Below are 18,571 nucleotides of genomic sequence, written 5' to 3' on the forward strand. Positions count from 1 at the left end.
CGTCTGTTGGCAGCACAGTCTTCATAACTCTGGCATAACTCCTGACGCAATCTTGACTTTCATGTCCAAACACTCGGCATACACCACAGCGAAGAGTCTGGCAGTCTCTTCGTATATGTCCTTGCATGTGACACCTTAGGCAAAGCGGTGCCCGACCCGGGGCCACAAGAAGGACGGTGCCCCCTTCAATCTTAAAAAGGTGCGGCAAGTCTTCTAGCACCACGCCTTCCTTCAGTTTCAGTCGCACCACCCTCGTCGTCGATATCGCGTGTTCAAAGTCCGCGACGATCCAGTTGTCGTTGGAAACCTCCAGAACTTCACCAAACTCACCTAACGCTTGTCGAATGCTCTAATTCGAGACCGCAATGTCAACCCAGTGGATTTTCACGGTTACATAATATTGGATAAGGTCGATGATAGTACAGAAGCCACCCTTGACTTGGAGTCCACCTGTTTTGAGTAATGCATCTTTGTCATCCTTGCTTCGCATCTTCACCAGCCAGACGTGATTCAACTGGAAAGCTCCAATGCCACTGGTTGAGAATATGCCAGAAGTAATTAACACTTTATTCATACCGAGGAACGGTGAAAAGAGACATTGGCAACACCGTGGCAACTAGACGCTGTTCTTAGAAACCGCTGGAATACTTAGCATGCCTATAGTTGCTTAAAGTATATAACAATGAATTCAAAAACTTCGTTTAGAATATCTGAGCAGATTTGATTTTATTGCTTACAGCATAATTCGGCAGTGTTTACGATGATCACAGTGTCTTCAGCCACAACAGAAAAACAAAATATATGTGTCCGAGAGGATGGGGTATACCTTTACACGTGCACTAAATCATGCAGAAAAAAAAAACAAACGCAGCCGGCAGGATTCGAACCTGCGAGGGGAGACCCCAATGGATTTCTAGTCCATCGCCTTAACCGCTCGGCCACGACTGCATGTACTGGCTGACGCTATAGAATCGTGCCTGATAGGTGTGGATTATGTTGCAAGCGCTTCCTCTTCTATTGTTTGCGACCGTTTCCGCCGCATTTCACGTCTTTCTTTTTTTGTGTGTGAGATGACTTACCAGCAATACTCGCGTTGCAGTGCATGCAAGTAGAAGAACTTGAACCATGCCGTAGATTTGAGGAAAACTATTCTAAGCAGCATATACGTTCTTCAAACGTGTTGTAAGAAATACGTTCTCAACGTCTTCAACACTTTTCGCAAGCCTCGATTTACCAACTTGCAACCATTTTGAGTGAAATGAATTGCGATTCCTCTGGAATACTTTGAGTAAAGACAGCGCGTAATGTGCTATATTCAATATCCCTGGTAACTGAAAGTTTTTGTTATAGTATGGCTTCACTTTCTCAGTAGTATCATGCCCTCTACGCCATGGCTGCTTCAGTATATATTTTCGATCAGGCACCCAGAGTATATGATTAAACATGCCAGCGATTTCTGACTTTTTAAGGTTATGGTTGTGAAGGCGTAAAGGCTTGTCTGTCAGAGTGAAGTTTTCTACGAAAAGTTCCCGCTAAAACTGAAGCTCTTCCCCACACAATGACCCAACAAAAAAAAAAAGAAAGAAGTATTGTTCGACCTTAATGGAACACTCAAGCCGAACATTGAATTGATCTGAAATGGTAATTTTACTCAGAAAACTGGCATGCCATTATTGTCACCATCAGTGGTCAGTCATTCTAAAAGAGAATCCAAGATTATTATTTCAAATTTGAATTTGGCGCTGAAATTACTGCACCAAACGTCAGGGATTTCAGAGTTGATTTTTCATACTTTAGCGACTTTCGCTGAACAAAGTTTCTGGCATCTGATTATGTTAAGTCTCTGTAGCCCTCAGAGGACAATGTATAGGCTATTGTATGTGCGTAGCATTTCTTTGCGCACTGCAGGTGCTTTCAGAGTTTAATTGCGACGCATATCTTAGCGAACTTCTGCAACTTTAAGCGTATCTATCTATCTATCTATCTATCTATCTATCTATCTATCTATCTATCTATCTATCTATCGATCTATCTATCTATCTATCTATCTATCTATCTATCTATCTATCTATCTATCTATCTATCTATCTATCTATCTATCTATCTATCTATCTATCTATCTATCTATCTAGCCGCTTGAGACTATTAGCTCTCCTGTCCGTTTCAATAATGGTATCGAGACCAAACATGGTATGCCATAACATAACTGTATCAAGAAAATATTTGACTAATCATAACTCGAAAATCACTAAATATATATGTTGAATATCATGATTTGCATTTCATGGTCCTGCAGCGCTTGCGGTGGTTTCGTTCACATGGCATGTTGCAAAACTGGACGGTATGACAAGATTGCATAGCGAAAATGACAGCCTCTAACATGAATATCATGACATGCGTGTCATTTAATAACATAACTACATGTCACTTTGATGATGCGCTCGCGACGGTTTCGCTAGCGTCACACATACAAAATTTGGTATTACAGTAGGTGAATATATGACGAAGGTATGTGACTGATACGAACATGATAATCATGAGATGCGTGTCGTGTAACTATATATACATGGCTACATGCCATGCTCATGATGCGCTGACGCCCGTTTCACTAGCTTCACTTATATAAGTTTGGTATTACAAGAAGTGAATGAATGACGAATGTATGATACTAGTGCAAACATAATAAACATGAGATGCGTGTTATGCAACAACCAAACACATGACTACATGCTATAGTGTACGCTCATGGTGAGCTCATGGCTTTTTCGCTAGCTTCACCTGTACAAATTTTGGTATTACGCGACGCGAACGGACGACATAGGTAAATGACACATCCAAACATGTTAACCACGACATGCGTGTCACATAACATGACTGCATGCCACAGGAATGATGTGCTCACGGCCGTTTCGCTAGCTTGGCATATGCCAAATTTGGTATTACGTGATGCCAATGTATCACGAAAATATGTGACTTGTGCAAACATCATAATCATGAGATGCGTGTCATGTGCGAACATGCATACATGCCACAGTCAAGGCGCCCATACATTTCGACGTGACGTAGTGTGCGTGCTCGCCGGCGTTCATTTCGTCGCGTCATGCCGGCGTTGCCACGCCAGGGACGGTCCTGCCATATACTCGTAGGCGCATGCCGCACTGCGTTGCTTTGACGCATGCGCGTTTTAGCGCGTCCGGCGTCCCTCCGTCACATTAGGAGGGAAATGCAGTGTTGTCTGGGTAACGCATCGGCGCGAAATGTGGCATGTCGCATTTGGCACCGGTTGCCGTCGGTCCGCGCCGACGGATGTCATTCGCGCCTGCCGTCAGACTAGAGAGTGCTCGCGTTTTGCTAACGTAGCGTCGCTGTGCCCAGCGTGTGTGCGTGTCAATGTTACTTCGTCTATACTGGGCCCTTCCCGATTCACTGGCGGCCATTTGTGTAGCTCCACATATACCGAATTTGGTGTTTTGTGCCGTCAAAGGATGACGAATTATATGACTGGTGAAAACATGATAATTCTGAGACGCGTGTCATATAATAACATCACAACCTAGCACGCTCATGGCGCGCTCACGGCCATTTCGTTAGCTCCACATATTCTAAATTTGGTATCACGTGGCGTGATAGATGACGAAGGTAAACGACAGATCCAAACATGATAATCATGACACGGAGGTCATGTACAACATCACTTACCTCCACCTAATAATGTTGTGCTGATTTTAAGCGATATGTTAACATTTTCATTCGTGCTTCGCATATCATCCATTCCCACTGTGCGTGGGGTCTGCCAATTTTTTATCTACGTATCTATCTATCTAGCAGCTTACGTTTGGATGCTCTCGTGATAACCACCTCAATTTGAGTTAGAGGAGAATTATTATGAGTGGGTACGAGGGTTCGACAAAGATGTCTTGCTGGTCAGGAGATGAATAACGTGAAAATCTTGTCATTTATGCCGTGAAGGGCTTTATTACCAGTAAATACAGGGCTGTGGTGATTGGGTATGAGCTACAGATGATTGCCGGTTAAGAACAGTGAAGACAGACGCTGATAGTTAAATCACGAAAGTTTTGAAGAAAAGCTTTCATCGGCAGCGGCGACCCGAAGAAGGCAAAGAATAAATGCCAGGGTTCCTGCATGAATCCAACCCCAGCATTTTGCGTTACAATAAAGTATCTTACAGAAGAGCCACGCCAGGTCTCGGAACTGCTTTTCAAGTGCACCATAATGCTCATGAAATGTTAATTGGGGTGGCAATGCTAGCTATCCAAAATTTTAAACAGTACATAAGTACTCCTATTGCCACGCGAACTCTTTCTATCTTTTCTTTGTCTGGTGTATTGCACTTGTGTACACCATAGCGTGATCTGCGCCAGAATATCTGAAGTCATTCTAGATAGTTTTCAACTAATCTGTCCGATTAGAGCGAGCAAGCGTAATTATTTGAGTTTCTTTTAACGTATTCTCCCACCAGCAATAACGCAGGATTGTGTGTATAAATGTCGGTACACGTGTGCATGGGTCAGTTTATCGATGGCCAATGCTCTTCTTGTCAATTTAAGCGTGCACCATGCATTGCTTGCTGCAGTTTCAATTTTCATTTCCCGGATACGAATTCAGCGGAATGATTATTATTATCTTGGACATGGTGACTAATGCATTTGCAAGCTTTCCGACTCCGTGAAACGAAGTCGTCCATTCTGGTGGTTCGTATTATAATGCCACTTGCTGAAGTTCACTTACGCAGAAGTGTCCTGGGCAGCCACCCTTGCCAGTACAAAATCTACGCATCAGGTGACCACTTCTGGTGTTTCTTTTACTCTTGTAGCTATTGCCATTATTACACAGCTATAAATGTGTGTTTAGGCAAAACGTATGCCTCTATACTCAATATATATCTGCGCATACACCATTTGCACGCATGTTTTAGGTCATTTCATAACGTTTTGCTTGATAAAAAATTGCAGCATAGCAATATTCTTTCGCATGATTTGCATAACCTTGATATTTACAAGGATCCAGGGATCTACCAAATTTTTAACAGCGTGACCTGAAAACTAAGCTGCGTCAAGCGCGTGCAACACAATAACTTTGCCGGGGCGTGCTCTATTCATCATGTTTTGCATCCTAATATTCCTTAATAAATGAAGAGGGCTTGCAATTAACCACGTACGTTGAGAAGTAGATTAGTCACAGCACGTTTTACTGCGTAGTTCTTTATTTCTGTTATGCCAAAACGCTTTCGCAAAAACTGTCATCATCGTTAATGGTCTTCACCTTTCTGGCACTTGCTACGCCATAATTCACCTAGCGCGCACCCTATTGATAGTCTTTCTCAACTTCTGTTTCGCTCAGCATTAATGCATCAAGCGAGCTCTCCTCGGCGCCGATTTGTCGGGGAGAGATACAGTAACTGAGATGGTTAGTAGGGCGAGCATACTCAGCGAGAGAAACAAACAAATATCGAGGAAAAGAAAGAGAAAAAGTTTTGGCGAAATAATTTCTTAATTAAGTGGGAACACTCGGCTATGCAGGCGTGCTCGTAGAGCAGGAGCTTAGTGTATAATAAAGCACAGAAAAGGGGTGGGAAAGACAACTGTGGGTGAGGACGAGGGTAAGAAGGGAAATAGGGTATACCATTAAGAGAAAGAGAGGAATATAGAAAAAGAAAAGAGAAACTCGAAGGAAGGCAGAAAGAGATTTTTATAATAAAGGGAGTAATGTATACAAATGGGTAGAAAAATTTAAACTTAAAAAAAGAGAAAGAAATAGATGACACACACACACACACACACACACACACAAGTGTTGTTGGGCTAGTTGGTAGAGCATTTCGAAAAGTTAATTCGAGCGCGGAAACTTAACACGATCACTCACACACGCACACACCCATGCATCGGCGCTGTGTGTGTTTGATGCATGAGTGTGTGCGTGTGCGAGTGATCGTGTCATGTTTTCTCGCTCGAATTGACTTTACAATATGTAAATAAATAAATATATATATATATATATATATATATATATATATATATATATATATATATATATATATATATATAAAGGGAAACGAATGCATACTTTAGGGCTCGTTTTTCGTGTTTTACACAATATTGATGAGATCTAACAGACAATAATGCCAAGGAAGGTAAAGGGGAAGTTATTAGGCCAATCGTAATGTAAATGAGAAGAAAGAGAAGTGGGTCAAAAGATAACTTGCCGTGGCCGGGATCCGAACCTGCGACCTTCGAATAACGCGTTCGATGCTCTACCACTTCAGCTACCATGACAGCTATCACCCCAGCCACTTTATTGGGTATCTATGTCAATTTAAACGTGGGAGTGTCAGTCAGCGCCACTAGCAGCCATGGCGGCGAGTGTGGCACACTCTTTATAAGACTGTTTGGTGTCACGTAGCACGTGAACTATATATATATATATATATATATATATATATATATATATATATATATATATATATATATATATATATATATATATATATATATATATATATATATATATATATATATATATAATGTTACGGGGAGCGATGTGTATTGTACAGGCGGTATGATGGATGTTTTCCGACTTCTTTTCAAATATGATAGTCTTTCTTGGGGACCTGCGACAAAAAAATTTTGGTCTGTCTGTCTGTACAATTGTCTCTTTGTCCACCCTTAACGCTTCTGGTTATTCGAAACGGCACTAGCCGATACCCCAAACAGCCAACCCCATCTGCAGCACCCACCAAGGTTGCTCAAGATTCAGCATTCATACTTGTGCGATCCTTAATTAAAAACCAATTATTGTTCATACCTGAGGCCCCATAACAACACGTACATATTCTGTATGTACGTCTTTTGCTAGAAAATGCATACATAAGCAATTCTAAGGACCGTATCATTTATCACGCTGCGCTGACCATGCAACAGTTGCACAAAAAGGCGAATGTTTCCAACGCTTTGCTAAGACGACATGGTGGTGGCACCTGCCTGTCGCCTTGCGTTCTACACCTTATCACCTCTGAGACGGGCGCGCACACCCGTCTCAGAGCCGCGCGTTTTGGTTTACTAGAAAACTGCCAGGTAGCGCTCATGTCTCACGTGTGACGTGACTTGATGCGTTCCTTCGCCTCCACTGCACTCTCGAGGCACTCTAACGCAGCGTCTCAAGAATACCACTCACCGATTTTCTTGCGCAGAACATCGAATAAATGTTTCGTTCACTCTTTCCGTATAGAAGACTATCGTCTTTCGACGACATTTGAGGTTGAAATGCAGATAGGTGCCATTTTTTTCTCCACTTCAACGAAAGTCCAGTATCATTTTGTCCATTGCAGACGATGCCCACTGGGTGAGTTAGTCAGCGTCGCGCGTGTTATGGCTTCAATCTGGTTAGATGTACGACATCACTTTTACTGGAGCAATGGCCAGTAGATGTGAGGCATGATACCACGTACCTAACGTCACTAAGGCGCGGCAAAACGACGAACACACCAGTATAGCATGCCAGAAGCTTCTGATGCAAGCCCCGCTTGCGGTATGATATCCACAGCCACACCATATCTCTTCGATGCACGACAAATGTTGATGTCGCTTATTGTAGCGAGGCTATGAACGGTCTTGGGTTGCGAAAGTCCGAAGACACACGATGCACCGTGCCTCCCCTGTCCGACAGAATGTCTCGTCAAGGGGTAGGATTTCTTGCTCTGAAAACGGGGGAATTGTGTCAAGGGTAGAACGTGGCTCACGCATGTAGAAAAGGTAAAACGGGCTAAAGCTTGTGGTCTTTTGTAGCTCAGTGTTGTAGGCGTTGGTTATAAACGGTAAAACGCCTTTCCAGTATTTATGCTGGGAATCAACGTACATAGCGAGCATGTTAATGAGCGTGCTATTCACATGCTCAGTCAGACCCTTGGTCTGCGGATGGTTTGAAGTGGTGTGACGAAAACGAGTGTGTCATTCTAATTGCAAAGCATTTATTTGCGTACTGCAGGTACTTCCATACGTGTGTCTATCTACGTATCTATTAATCGATCTAGCCACCCACGTCTGGTCACTCTGGTGATTGCCTCATTCACTTGGGGTGAAACAGAATCAGTGTGGTAGGGTAAAATGTTAGATGAATATGACCCGCTCATTATGGCATGAATAGTCTGATAATCTCGTCATGTACGTTGCCAAACTCTTTCCAGCAGACATGTGTGACACATACCCGTAAACCACGGTTGAGATTGTGCCAGAAGTAATTAAAAGCTTATTCATACCGATGAACGGCGAGAAGAAACATTGACAACACCGTGGCAACTCGACGCTGTTCTTGGAAGCCACTCGAACACTTAGCACGCCAAATTTTGCTTAACGTATATAATAATAAATTTACAAACTTCGTTTAGACTAACTGAGCAGATATGATTTTAATGCTTACAGCATACTTCAACAGTGTTACGATTATCACAGTGTCTTCAGCCACAACAGAAAAACAAAAATATATGTGTCCGAGAGGATGGCGTATACCTCTAGAAGTGCACTATATCACGCAGCAAAAAATGAAACAAACGCAGCCAGCAGGATTCGAACCTGCGAGGGGAGACCCCAACGGATTTCTAGTCCATCGCCTTAACCGCTCGGCCACGACTGCATGTGGTGGCTGCGGCTATAGAATCGTGCCTGCTAGGTGTGGATTATGTTGCAAGCGCTTCCTCTTCTATTGTTTGCGACCGTTTCTGCCACATTTCGCGTCTTTCTTTTTCTGTGTGAGATTATTTACCAGGAATACTCGCGGTACAGTGCATGCAAGTAAAAAAACTTGAAGCATGCCGTAGATTTAAGGAAAACTTTTTTAAGCAGCATATACGTTTTTCAAACGTGTCGTAAGAAATGCGTTCTCAACGTCTTCAACACTTTTCGCAAGCCTCGCTTTACCAACTTGCAATCTTTTTGAGTGAAATAAATGGCAATTCCTCTGGAATTCTTTGAGCATAGACAGCGGGTAATGTGCTAAATTCAATATACCTGGTAACTGAAAATGTTTGTAATAGTATGGCTTCGCTTTCTCAGTAGTATCATGCCCTTTATGCTGTGGCTGCTTAAGAATATATTTTCTCTCAGCAACCCAGAGGTTATGATTAAACATGCCAGCGATTCCTGACTTTTTAAGGTATAGGTTGTGAAGGCGTAAAGGCTTGTGTGTCAGAGTGAAGTTCTCTAGGAAAACTGAAGCTCTTCCCCACACCCCGACCCCCCCCCAAAAAGAAAGAAGTATTATTCGACCTTAATGGAACACTGAAGCCGAAAATCGAATTCTTCTGAATTGGTAAATTTTACTCAGAAAACTGCAATGCCGTTATTGTCACAATCACTGGTCAATTATTCTAAAAGAGTATCCAGAGTTATTATATCTAATTTGAATTTGGCGCCAAAAAATCTGCACCAAACTTCAGAGATTTCAAAGTTCATTTTTCATATTTTAGCAACTTTCGCTCAACAAAGTTTCCGGCATCTGATTATGTTAAATCTCTGTAGCCCTCAGAGGACAATGTATAAGCTATTGTATGTGCGTAGCATTTCTTTGTGCACTGCAGGTACTTTCAGAGTTTTAATTGCGAAGCATATCTTCGGCAACTTTGAGCGTATCTATCTATCTATCTATCTATCTATCTATCTATCTATCTATCTATCTATCTATCTATCTATCTATCTATCTATCTATCTATCTATCTATCTATCTATCTATCTAGCCGCCTACGACTTTTAGCTCTCCTGGCCGTTTCGATAACGGTATCGACACTAAACTTGGTACGCCATAACATGACTGTTATGATAGTCATAACATGACTAATCATAAGAACAAAATCACGAATTGTATATAATGAATACCATGATTTGCATTTCATGGTGCTGCAGCTCTTGCGGTGGTTTCGTTCACATGGCATGTTGCAAAACTGGTAAGGTATGGCATGATTGCATAGCAAAAACGACAGCCTCTAACATGAAAATTATGATATGCGTGTCATGTAACAACATGACTACATGCCACTTTGATGATGCGCTCGCGGCCGTATCGCTAGCGTCACATATACAAAATTTGGTATTACAGTACGTGAATAGATGACGAAGGCATGTGACTGGTACAAACATCATAATCATGAGATGCATGTCATGTAACTCTATATACATGGCTACATGCCATGGTCATGATGCGCTGGCGCCCGTTTCGCTAGCTTCACTTATATTAAGTTTGGTATTACAAGACGTGATTGAATGACGAAGGTATGATACTAGTGCAAACATAATAAACATGAGATGCGTGTTATGCAACAAGCAAACACAAGACTACGTGCTATAGTGTACGCTTATGGTGAGCTCATGGCTTTTTCGCTAGCTTCACCTGTACAAATTTTGGTATTACGCGACGCGAACGGATGGCATAGGTAAATGACACATCCACGGCATGCGTGTCATGTAACATGACTGCATGCCACAGGAATGATGTGCTCAAGGCCGTTTCGCTAACTTGACATATGCCAAATTTGGTAATACGTGACGCCAATGTATTACGAAGGTATTTGACTTGTGCAAAAATCATAATAATGAGATGCGTGTCATGTGCGAACATGAATACATGCCACAGTCAAGGCGCCAAAAGATTTCGACGTGACGTTGTGCGCGTGATCACCGGCGTTCATTTCGTCGCGTCATGCCGGCGTGCCACGCCAGGGGCCGGTCCTGTCATATACTCGCAGGCGCACGCCGCACTGTGTTGCTTTTACACATGCGCGTTTCAGCGCGTCCGGCGTTCCTCCGTCACAATATGTGGGAGACGCAGTGTTGCCTGGGTAACGCATCGGCGCGAAATGTGGCTTGTCGCATTTCGCAATGGTTGCGGTCGGGCTGCGCCGACGGATTTCAGTTGCGCCTGGCGTCAGACTAGAGAGTGCTCACGTTTTGCTAGCGCATAGCGTCCCTGCGCTCAGCGGGAGCACACGTCAATGCTTAATTGGACTCTATTGGGCCCTTCCCGATGCGCTCGCGGCCCTTTGGGTATCTCCACATATACCAAATTCGGTGTTATGTGACGTCAATAGCTGACGAAATATATCACTGGTGGATAAATAATAAATCTGACACGCGTGTCATGTAATAACATCACAATATACCCCGCTCATGGCGTGCTCACGGCTATTTCGTTAGGTCCACATATTCTAAATTTGGTATCACGTCACGTGATAGATGACGAAAGCAAACGACAGATCAAAACTTGATAATCATGACACGGAAGCCATGTACAACATCATTGACCTCCACCTCATAATGTTGTACTAATTTTAAAGCAACATGTTAACATTTCTCATTCGTACTTCGCATATCATCGATTCCCACTGTGCGTGGCGTCTGCCAATTTTTTATCTAAGTATCTGTCTATCTAGCAGTTTACGTCTGGATGCTCTCGTGATCACCACCTTAATTTGGGGTACAGGATAATAATTATGTGTGGGTACGAGGGTTCTACAAACATGTCTGGCTGGTCAGGAGATGAATAACGTGATAATCTTGTGATGTACGCCGTCAAGGGCTTTATTACTAGTAAATAAAGGGCTGTGGTCATTGCGTATGAGCCACAGATGATTGCCAGTGAGAAACAGTGAAGACAGACGTTGAAAGTTTAATCACGAAAGTGTTGATGAAAAGCTTACATCGGCAGTGGCGACGCGAAGAATGCTAAGAATAAATGCCAGGGTCCCTGCATAAATCCAACCCCAGCATTTTTTGTTACAATAAAGTATCTTAAAAAAGAGCCACGCCAGGTCTCGGAACTGCTTTTCAAGTTCACCATAATAATCATGAAATGTCAATTGGGGTGGCAATGCTGGCTATCCATATTTTTAAACAGTACATATGTACCATTTTGCCACGTGAACCTCTTTCTAGTTTTTATTTGTCTGATGTATTGCACTTGTGTACACCATAGCGTGATCTGCGCAAGAATATCTAAAGTCAATCTAGATAGTTTTCAACTAATCTGTCCGAATAGAGCGCGCAAGCGTAAATACTTGAGTTTGTTTTAACGTATTCTGCCATCACTAATAACGCTGGATTGCTCGACTCCGCGTGTATAAATGTCGGCACGCGTGTCCATGGAGCAGTTGATTGATGGCCAATGCTCTTTTTGCCAATGTAAGCGTACACCATGCATTGCTTGCTGCAGTTTCAATTTTCATTTCCCGAATACAAATTCAGCGGAATGACAAATATTATCTTGGACATGTTGACTAATGCCTTTGCAAGCTTTCCGACTCCGTGACACTAAGTAGTAAATTCTGGTGGTTAATATTATAATGCCACCTACTGAAGTTGACTTATGCAGAAGTGTCCTGGGCAACTGCCCTTGCCAGTACAAAAGCTACGTTTCAGGTGACCACTTCTGGTGCTGCTATTTCTCTTGTAGCCATTGGTATTGTTACGCAACTGTGAAAGAGTAGTTTGCCAAAACATATGCCCCTATACTCAATATATATCTGCACATACACAATATACACGCATGTTTTAGGTCATTTTATAACGTTTTGCTTGATAAAAATTGCATCACAGTCAGTATCCCTTCGCATGGTTTGCATAACATTGATATTCCTAAAGATCGAGAAATCTACCAAACTTTTAACAACGTGATCAAAAAACCAAGCTGATCTAGCGAGTGCAACACAATAACTCTGCCGGCGCGTGCCCTATTCTTCATATTTTGCATCTTATTATTTCTTACTAAATGAACAGGGCTTGCACTTGGTCAAGTACGTTTGAGAAGTAGATTAGTCACAGTACGTTTTACTGCGGAGTTTTTTATTTTTGCTATGGCAATACGTTTTCGCAAAAACTATCATCATCGTTAATAGTCTTTACCTTTCTTGCACTTGCAACGCAATAACTCGCCTGGCGCGTGCCCTCTTCTTCATCTTTCTCAACTTCTGTTTCGCTCAGCATTGACCCATCAAGCGCACTCTCCTGCTGCGCCGATTTGTCCGGCGAGAGATGCAGTAACTCAGATGGGTAAAAGAGTGAGCATACACAGCGAGAGAAACAAACAAATATCAAGAAAAAGAAAGAGAAAAGTTTTGGCGAAATTATTCCTAATTATGCTTGATTATAAGCTGCGTAGTCATAGTGAACACTCGGCTATAATGACGTGCTCGTAGAGCAGAAGCTAAGTGTATAATAAAGCACATAAAAGGGGTGGGAAAGGTAACTGTGGGTGAGGACGAGGGTAAGAAGTGAAACAGGGTATAGCATAAAGAGAAAGAGAGAAATATAGAAAGAGAAAGTAATATATATGAATGGGTAGAAAATTATAAAGGTAAAATAGAGGGAGAAATGATGATTGATTGCTTGTGGGGTTTAACGTCCCAAAACCACCATATGATTATGAGAGACGCTTCAGTGGAGGGAATTTTTGACCACCTGGGGTTCTTTAACGTGCACCCAAATCTGAGCACACGGGCCTCGACATTTCCGCCTCCATCGGAAATGCAGCCGCCGAAGCCGGGATATGAACCCGCGACCTGCCGTTCAGCAGCCGAGTACCTTAGCCACTAGACCACCGCGGCGGGGCGGGAGAAATGATGATACACACAGATATATATATATATATATATATATATATATATATATATATATATATATATATATATATATATATATATATATATATATATATATATATATATATAGACAAATATATATATATATATATATATATATATATTTATATATATATATATACATATATACATATATATATATATATATATATATATATATATATATATATATATATATATATATATATATATATTACGGGAAGCAATGCTTATTGTAAAGGCGGTATGATTGTAAAGTTATAAAGGTAAAAAAAGAGGGAGAAATGATGATACGCACACACACACACACATACATATATATATATATATATATATATATATATATATATATATATATATATATATATATATATATATATATATATATATATATATATATATATATATATATATATATTACGGGAAGCGATGTTTATTGCAAAGGCGGTATGATTGGCCAAAGGAAGGCCTGGCACAGAACACAGTCACTTCTTTTTAAGGAACATAGTCCTCCTCGGGGACCTTCGACGCAAAAATCTTTGTCTGTCTCTCTGTACATTTGTCTGTTTGTCCACTCTTAACGGTTCCTGGTATTCGAACGGCACTAGCCGATACCCTAATCCGCAGCACACACCAATTTCGCTGAAGATTCAGCGTTCATACTTGTGCGATCCTCAATTGAAAACCAATTATTGCGCATATCTGAGGCACCATAACAACACGTTTATATTTGGTATGTACGACGTTTGCTAGGAAAGGCATAGATGAGAAATTCTAACGATCGTACCATTTATCACGCTGCGCTCACCATGCAACTCTTGCACAAAAAGGCGAGTGTTTCCGACGCTTTGCGAAGACGACACGGTGGTGGCACCTACCCGTCGCCTTGCGTTCTGCACCCTATAATCTCTGAGATGGGCGCGTACACCCGTCTCAAAGCGGCGCGTTATGGTTTTCTAGAAAACTGCCAGGTAGCGCTCATGTCTCACGTGTGACGTGACTTGATCCGCTCCTTCGCCTCCGCTGCACGCTCGAGGCAATCTAACGCAGCGCCTACAGAATACCACTCACCAATTTTCTTGTGCAGAACGTCGAATAAATGTTTTCTTCACTCGCTCCACACGCAAGACTATCGTCTTTTGATGATTAGAGGTGAAAATGTTGTAAACCCGTGTGCTCAGATTTGGGTGCACGATGAAGAACCCCAGGTGGTCGAACATTCCGGAGCATTCCACTACGGCGTCTTTCATAATCATATGGTGGTTTTGGAATGTTAAATCCCACGTATCAATCATCAATCGTCTTTCGACGACATTTGCCAATTAACACTGCAGATACGGGCCCTTTTTATTTTTTCTCCACTTCAACAAAAGTTCCGTATCATTTCGTCCATTGCAGACGATGCCCACTGGGTGAGTTAGTCAGCGTCACGTATGGTATGGCTTCAATGAAGTTACATGTACGACATCACTATTCCTGGAGCGATGGCTTGAAGATGTGAGGCGTGATACCACGTACGTAACGTCACTAAGGCGCTACAAAACGACGATGGACCTGTATCGTGGGCCAGAGGCTTCTGATGCAAGCCGCGCTTGCGGTATGATACCCCCAGCCACACCATATCTGCACGACAAATGTCGATGTCGCTTATCGTAGCAAGGCTTTGAACGGTCTTGGGTTGTGAGAGTCCGAAGACGCGCGCTGCACCGTGCCTCCTCTGCGCGACAGAATGTCTCCTCAAGGGATAGGTTTTCTTGCTCTGAAAACTGGGGAACTGTGTCAGTGGTAGAACATGGCTCACGCATGTAGAGATGCTGGAATGGGCTAAAGCTTGTGGCTTGTGATGTCGCTTATCGTAGCAAGGCTTTGAACGGTCTTGGGTTGTGAGAGTCCGAAGACGCGCGATGCACCGTGCCTCCTCTGCGCGACAGAATGTCTCCTCAAGGGATAGGTTTTCTTGCTCTGAAAACTGGGGAACTGTGTCAGTGGTAGAACATGGCTCACGCATGTAGAGAAGCTGGAATGGGCTAAAGCTTGTGGCTTCTTGTCGCTCAGTGTTGTAAGCGTTGGCTATAAACGGTAAAACTTCGTCCCAGTTTTTATGCGGGGATTCAACGTAAAAAGCGTGCATGTTGATGAGCGTCCTATTGACAAGCTCAGTCAGACCGTTTGTCTGTGGATGGTTTGACGTGGCGTGAGGAAACTGAGTGAGTCATTCTAACTGCAAAGCTCTTATTTGCGTACTGCAGGTACTTCTAGTGTGTCTATCTACGTATCTATCTATCAATCGACCTAGCCACCCACGACTGGTCACTCTGGTGATCGCCCCCTTCACTTGGGGTGAACCAGAATTAGTATGGGAGGGAAAATGTTAGATGAATATGACTCGCTCGTCATGGCGTGAATACTCTGATAATCTCGTCATGTACGTTGCCAAACTCTTTCCAGCCGACACGTGTGACACATACCCGGGTACCACGGTTGAGAATGTGCCAGAAGTAATTAACAGTTTATTTTTACCCAGGAACGGCGAGATGATTGATATGTGGGGTTTAACGTCCCAAAACCACTATATGATTATGAGAGACGCCGTAGTGGAGGGCTCCGGAAATTTAGACCACCTGGGGTTTTTTAACGTGCACCCAAATCTGAGCACACGGGCCTACAACATATCCGCCTCCATCGGAAATGCAGCCGCCGCAGCCGGGATTTGAACCCGCGCCCTGCGGGTCAGCAGCCGAGTACTTTAGCCACTAGACCACCGCGGCGGGGCAGGAACGGCGAGAACAGACATTGGAAACTTCGTGGCAACTCGACGCTGTTCTTAGAATCCGCTCGAAAACTTAGCACGCCTAACGTTGCTTAACGTATATAATAATGAATTTACAATTTCGTTTAGAATATCAGAGCAGATTTGCTTTTAATGCTTACAGCATACTTCGGCAGTGTTTACGATGATTACAGTTGCTTCAGCCACAACAGAAAAACAAAATATATGTGTCCGAGAGGATGGGGTATACCTTTAGAAGTGCACTAACTCATGCAGAAAAAAAAACAAACGCAGCCGGCAGGATTCGAACCTGCTAGGGGAGACCCCAATGGATTTCTAGTCCATCGCCTCAACCGCTCGGCCACGACTGCTTTTTTTATTACCTGTTTTTCTTTACAGGTGTTCACACAGAAACATGAATGATAAAATTGATTGATTGATTGATATGTGGGGTTTAACGTCCCAAAACCAGGATATGATTATGAGAGACGCCGTAGTGGAGGGCTCCGGAAATTTAGACCACCTGGGGTTCTTTAACGTGCACCCAAATCTGAGTACACGGGCCTACAACATTTCCACCTCCATCGGAAATGCAGCCGCTGCAGCCGGGATTCGAACCCACGATGAATGATAAAATATACTTGGACGAATATTTGATCCAAAGTGCTCACAATAAAACTTTTTCAGGTTGCACAATTCCTCTAACATTGTAAGCCAGCTGGGAGGTTCTTCTTGTTGTTTATACACCTCAGTGATATACCGCATATTTGCAATGAAGTTCTCCCGGAACGGACCTATGTTCTGGTCAAGGTGTCTGTAAGCCATTGTGGTCTGCCAGATGCTGTGAAGGCTAATTAACATAACCATGTCGTATGATATGCCGTCGTCATCATCCACACAGAGAAAACGAATGCGATGGCTTGTAATGAGAAGATTTTTATTCAATGTTCTTTGAAGGATGTCCCAATGAAAGACAGCGTCCCAGCAACGAATAAACACATGGTCTATTGTCTCCGGTGTTTTACAAAGTAAACAACTGGTTGTCCATGGTACATCGATTCCCTTGTCCGCTAGCCACTGCATTACGGGGAGAGTCCCAGAATGCAATTTAAAAAAGAAAGATTTTTGCCCCTGCTTTTACTTTCATCCTTTTGACTCTTTTCAAAACGTCTTGTCCAGGTCCTCCATTAAACATAGATCTGTACAAAGGTGTTGGGAACAAGACATCATGGAGATTCTCCTACAGATTTTTTCGCTTAACAGCGGCAAGATATTCCAGCGAAAAGCGCACTTTCAAAAATTCAAAAGACTGTATAACTTTTCTCAAAAAACCAGTCACATATCGGCACATATCACTGTTTGTAGACACAACAAAATCTGGGATGCGTGATGATAGCCTTACTTTTATCACTGTTTGCAGAAATTTGTTTCTTTGATGGCGAAGAAAAATAAACCGAGAGACAACTTGTCTAATAAATAAATTACATAAACCGAGCTCGCCATTGCTAACAGACTGGAATAAATTAGATCGGCTTGTACGTTCCCACGGCGAATTCCACACAAACACAGCAAAAATCCTGTGAAGCTTTTGTATGTTGACGCGTGATATACAGATAACTTGCATGACATACCAGATTTTCGATATCAAAAACATGTTGCATACAGTCACACGTGCGAATATAGACAGATCCCGACCAACCCAGGAATTTGTTTTTTTGCCTTAGGGTTTCTGCTTCACCTATCCAGTAATCCGCGTTGTCGCGATATCTGTCCAAGGGTACACCGAGGTACTTTAGGGGTTTGCTTTCCCATTTTACGTTAAGGTATACCTCGGGCCTCACATCCCAATTGCCGTACCAAAAGGCAGTTGTTTTATGCCAGTTAATTACACTGCCCGTCATGTCACAAAATTTATTTGCATGTAAACGACTTCACATATACTTTCTCTATATTGGAAGAGTACTGCCACATCGTCAGCATATGCGAGTAATTTTATCTCCGTGTTCTGTAACCGAAAGCCTTGCACACTTGAGTTTTGAATGATTGATAAGCAAAAGGGTTCTAGGTAGATGTCGAATAACAATGCTGAGGCCGGGCATCCCTGTCTGATAGAAGTTAGTATTTCAATTTCTTCACTGAGCTGCTTATTGACTATCAACTGCGTT

General features: G+C 42.6%; 3 non-coding genes across 3 annotated transcripts; all 3 read right to left on the reverse strand.

Moving 5' to 3' along the window:
• Nucleotides 1-866: 866 nt before the first annotated feature.
• TRNAS-AGA (transfer RNA serine (anticodon AGA)) lies at nucleotides 867-948 on the reverse strand. The gene has a single exon. It is a non-coding gene; the product is annotated as a tRNA-Ser (tRNA).
• Nucleotides 949-8,564: 7,616 nt separating this feature from the next.
• On the reverse strand, nucleotides 8,565-8,646 carry TRNAS-AGA (transfer RNA serine (anticodon AGA)). Its single transcript has one exon. It is a non-coding gene; the product is annotated as a tRNA-Ser (tRNA).
• Nucleotides 8,647-16,695: 8,049 nt separating this feature from the next.
• Nucleotides 16,696-16,777, reverse strand: TRNAS-AGA (transfer RNA serine (anticodon AGA)). The gene has a single exon. It is a non-coding gene; the product is annotated as a tRNA-Ser (tRNA).
• Nucleotides 16,778-18,571: the final 1,794 nt, after the last annotated feature.

This window comes from Rhipicephalus microplus, chromosome X, assembly GCF_043290135.1.
Source record: "Rhipicephalus microplus isolate Deutch F79 chromosome X, USDA_Rmic, whole genome shotgun sequence".
NCBI lineage: Eukaryota > Metazoa > Arthropoda > Arachnida > Ixodida > Ixodidae > Rhipicephalus > Rhipicephalus microplus.